Source organism: Natator depressus, chromosome 13 (genome assembly GCF_965152275.1).
Source record: "Natator depressus isolate rNatDep1 chromosome 13, rNatDep2.hap1, whole genome shotgun sequence".
Taxonomy (NCBI): domain Eukaryota; kingdom Metazoa; phylum Chordata; order Testudines; family Cheloniidae; genus Natator; species Natator depressus.
The window spans coordinates 33542032-33547056 of NC_134246.1; the positions used below are offsets into that span (position 1 = coordinate 33542032).

At 46.5% G+C, this 5025-nt stretch overlaps 1 pseudogene; it reads left to right on the forward strand.

Moving 5' to 3' along the window:
- The first annotated feature begins 3717 nt into the window (after positions 1-3717).
- LOC141997721 (olfactory receptor 10A4-like) lies at positions 3718-4730 on the forward strand (annotated as a pseudogene).
- The last annotated feature ends 295 nt before the right edge of the window (positions 4731-5025 follow it).

Genomic DNA, 5025 nt, shown 5'->3' on the forward strand with positions numbered 1-5025 from the left:
TTGTCCTTTATCTTTGAAAACTCATGGCGATTGGGGGAAGTCCCGGACGACTGGAAAAAGGCTAATGTAGTGCCCATCTTTAAAAAAGGGAAGAAGGAGGATCCTGGGAACTACAGGCCAGTCAGCCTCACCTCAGTCCCCGGAAAAATCATGGAGCAGGTCCTCAAGGAATCAATTCTGAAGCACTTAGATGAGAGGAAAGTGATCAGGAACAGTCAGCATGGATTCACCAAGGGTAAGTCATGCCTGACTAATCTAATTGCCTTCTATGACGAGATAACTGGTTCTGTGGATGAAGGGAAAGCAGTGGACGTGTTGTTCCTTGACTTTAGCAAAGCTTTTGACACTATCTCCCACAGTATGCTTGTCAGCAAGTTAAAGAAGTATGGGCTGGATGAATGCACTATAAGGTGGGTAGAAAGTTGGCTAGATTGTCGGGCTCAACGGGTAGTGATCAATGGATCCATGTCTAGTTGGCAGCCAGTATCAAGCGGAGTGCCCCAAGGGTCGGTCCTGGGGCCGGTTTTGTTCAATATCTTCATAAATGATCTGGAGGATGGTGTGGATTGCACCCTCAGCAACTTTGCAGATGACACTAAACTGGGAGGAGTGGTAGATACGCTGGAGGGAAGGGATAGGATACAGAGAGACCTAGACAAATTGGAGGACTGGGCCAAAAGAAATCTGATGAGGTTCAACAAGGACAAGTGCAGAGTCCTGCACTTAGGACGGAAGAATCCAATGCACCGCTACAGACTAGGGACTGAATGGCTAGGCAGCAGTTCTGCAGAGAAGGACCTAGGCGTTACAGTGGACGAGAAGCTGGATGTGAGTCAACAGTGTGCCCTTGTTGCCAAGAAGGCCAATGGCATTTTGGGATGTATAAGTAGGGGCATTGCCAGCAGATGGAGGGACGGGATTGTTCACCTCTATTCGACATTGGTGAGGCCTCATCTGGAGTACTGTGTCCAGTTTTGGATCCCATACTACAAGAAGGATGTGGAAAAATTGGAGAGAGTCCAGCGGAGGGCAACGAAAATGATGAGGGGACTGGAACACATGAGTTATGAGGAGAGGCTGAGGGAACTGGGATTGTTTAGTCTACAGAAGAGAAGAATGAGGGGGGATTTGATAGCTACTTTCAACTACCTGAAAGGGGGTTCCAAAGAGGATGGATCTAGGCTATTCTCAGTGGTAGCGGATGACAGGACAAGGAGTAATGATCTCAAGTTGCAGTGGGGGAGATTTAGGTTGGATATTAGGAAAACCTTTTTCACTAGGAGGGTGGTGAAATACTGGAATGAGTTACCTAGGGAGGTGGTGGAACCTCTTTCCTGAGAAGTTTTTAAGGTCAGGCTTGACAAAGCCCTGGCTGGGATGATTTAATTGGGGATTGGTCCTTCTTTGAGCAGGGGGTTGGACTAGATGACCTCCTGAGGTCCCTTCCAACCCTGATATTCTATGATTCTATGAATTCTTACTTTGGTGTACAGTGGCAATATCTTGGGGGATGGGCTTTTTGTAATATCATTTGGGACTCCTCCAAGACACAGGCAGCTGTCTAAATGCCTCTGAAAAATACTAGGTATTACACAGAACACCTTCGTAACAAATGCCAAGATTCATCAGCGCGATCAACAAACCCTTTGTCTCCCAAGTTAGCCAGAAAGCAGAATCTCTGTAAGAAAGCCAGAGTGGCTGCCTGGGGCGGTGTGCTGTTGGGTAGCAGGAGGGATATGCACCAGGGTGTGGCACAAAGAATCCTGCTGTCAAGCATACTCAGGGAGGGGAAACTTTATGGGCCTTAACGAGGACAGGCAAAGAGCTGCCCGGGTAGACAAAGATGGCCAAGCACTGCACCTGCCCGAAGGAATGATGTGGATTCACACTTCCCAGAAAATTGTGCGTTTGGGATGTTAGATGGTGACAGATCTCTGCTGATGGGAACAATGCATAAACAGAATGAAAGCAAGAAAGCTCTTCAGTGTACTGCATCTTCTCCGTCCTTTGTGTTCCTCTCTGTTGGCCATTCCCTTATTCTCAATTAAAATTACAGCAGTCTGAAGAACTAAATGTTGCTAAAGATTTTCTCCATCTGTTCTGTTTGCTGCTTCGCTAAACTGTGGCTAGTAGCTGGAGAATCTTGATCTTGCTCTTTGAAAGCTTGCTCATTTCCATCCAAACAGGGAGCAAATGTCCAGCCACTAGAAGGTGCAACAATTTCCCCAGCATTCAGTCCCGCCGAGTTCATTCCAAAGTCACAGAACAAGGGCAGAGAAGATGCAGTTCTTCTGGGTCCATGTGCTGGTTCATCTGGTCCCACGGCTTAAGGGATTGTAAAGCTTTTCATCCTTTAAACTGATTGTTGCTGGATGAAATCTATCCCCAGTGACCAGCAAGTGAAAATTATTAGCATCAGTTGTGTGGTTGTTAGCAGGTGTAAAATGATTTGGTTGGTCTTAGTAAAATGTTCCGAATACCTTGTAGGGAAAAACTATTAAGCCGTGAATTGGCCAAAAACAAAGCACCATGATATGATTTGCAGAACCGGTTCTGACAGTTAGAACTACAGTTGTGCAAATAATAGATTTTTGGTTAAATGAAGGAAATTCCAAAACAAAAAGTCATCTCCACCCAAAACCCAAAATCTCTCATTTTGGAAATGTCAGAATGAAACATTTTGACTTTATCCAAGTTTTTCTTTTCTTTTCTTTTCTTTCCTTCTTCTTTTCTTTTTAAGATGACCTGTTCAGTGAAACAGACAAGAATTTACAAAATGTTTCTGTGATGTTTAGCTGCATTTTTCTCCCTCTCCCATTTTTCACCCATCTCTCTTAGGAATGAGCAAATTGGGAGGGCAATGTAGAAAACTTTGCACTGCCTTTGCCCCATTCAAACCCAAATATACGATTTCAGCCTCTCACGAACCTGTCTTTAAAACATGTATTTCTATACTTTAATTGAAATCTGGTTACCCTCTGAGACAGGTTGTACTCTCAGCTACACAGGTTATAATAAGATCCAATGAGATAGAAAGGTCTGCTTTTAAGACCAATAGGGGCCATTACAGCCTGTATTATGCAAGTCAGACGAGGTGATCCAATCTAGCCTACTGGCCATAGAATCTAGGAATTAAAATCACTGAGTCAGGGCTCCTCCATAATGCAAGACAGAGAATTTCTCCCAGTGATTATTGAATTGATCGCAGTAACTATCGCTAGTAAGAACATTTTCCATCAAAACATTTTTTTCTGTGGAAAATGGCTTTATCATGGATTGTGAATTTTCCCAGTAGAATCCCTGTTTTTATAGAAAATACTCAGGATTGTGTAGAAAATGTGAAAAACTAAAATCATGTTTCTCTTTTTGGCAACTGAAAAGTGAAAAATATCCAGATTTCGGACTTCCAATTTTTATGTTTTATTGGGGAGGGGGAAAATAACTTCCCAGCCAGCTCTACCAATAGCTTGTAATTGAACTAGATCATAATGTTGAAGGCCCTACAAGATGAATCCATGGTATGGCTCCCATTTTCTGGATATCCAAACCCCATTAATTTTGATGGGAATTGAGCATCCACCCTCCTTAGTTGGCTTGCAAGCCCTTGACCTAAATCTTCAGTCTCAGTTGGACGTATTTTTGCATTTATCAGAAAGGTAAATAAATGACTTTCATGCCTTGTTTTCCCTGATACGGGTCCTTCATTCACTTCCTCTGCCACTGAAATACGCCAAGCCATTGGACAAGGGAAATCAGACCTCAGTGACAGAGTTCATCTTCGTGGGATTCTCCCGGCTGGGGGAGCTGCAGGCGCTGCTCTTTGCGATGGTTCTGTCCATGTATGTGGTGTCCCTGATGGGGAATGTTCTCATCATGGCCGTCATAAAAGCCAACCTGTCCCTCCACACTCCAATGTATTTTTTCCTCACCAACCTGTCCCTGCTGGAGATCTGCTGCACAACATCCATTCTGTCTAAGACGCTGGTGAGCCTGGTGTCAGAAAACAGAAGGATCTCACTATGGGGTTGTGCCATCCAGATGTATTTTTTCACCCTCTTTGGCACCACTGAGTGCTGCCTCCTGGCTGCCATAGCCTATGACCGCTACGTGGCCATCTGCAACCCACTGCACTACGTCCTCGTCATGAGAAAGGGGGCCTGCGCCCAGCTGGCCATAGCCTCCTGGATGGTGGGCTTGAGCCAGACCAGCTATGTCTTCAGTCTGACGTACTGTGGGGCCAACAGGATCAACCACTTCTTCTGCGACATCCCCCCCTCCTGAAGCTGGCCTGCGGGGACACCTCCATGAACATGTTGGCAATGTACCTGGTGGCTCTTCTTTTCATAACCTCCCCCTTCACACTCATCCTGGTCTCCTACCTCTTCATCATTGCCTCTGTCCTGAAGATGCCATCAGCTGAGGGGAAGCGCAAGGCCTTCTCCACCTGTTTCTCCCACCTCATCGTAATCTTGCTCTTCTATGGCTCTGACATCATCACCTACCTCAGGCCCAAGTCCAGCTACTTGATGGAGAGTGACAAGCTCCTGGCCCTCTTCTACACAGTGGTGACATCCATGCTGAACCCAATTGTCTACAGCCTGAGGAACAAAGAGGTCAAGGAGGCCCGGAGGAGGGCACTGGGTGGGATGACATTCCCTCTGCGGGGAGGTTTCCCAAGGGCACAAATGATTTCCAATGGGGCCTGGGGGGATGTAAGAGGGTGGGGCTGACTCAGTGGCTGATGAGCCAAACGCAGCTCCCAAAACCAGCAGGATTTCAGCCCCTGTGTCCAGGCGTGGGTTTATTTTCCAAAACCAGCACAGCCCACATTGCCAGTCAGAACAGACTGGTCCTGCCTGGTCCATCCTGCAGCCCTTACACACACAGCAGGTCTCCCCAGCCAGGGCTCCCAGCTGGTGGGTTTGGAGAGTCTTCTTCTAGGTCCTTTCTCCTGGGTTTGTCTCCCTAACTGAGCTGGCCTCTTGCCTATGGAGCAAGCAACCTGCAGGCTGTCATCTGATCCCT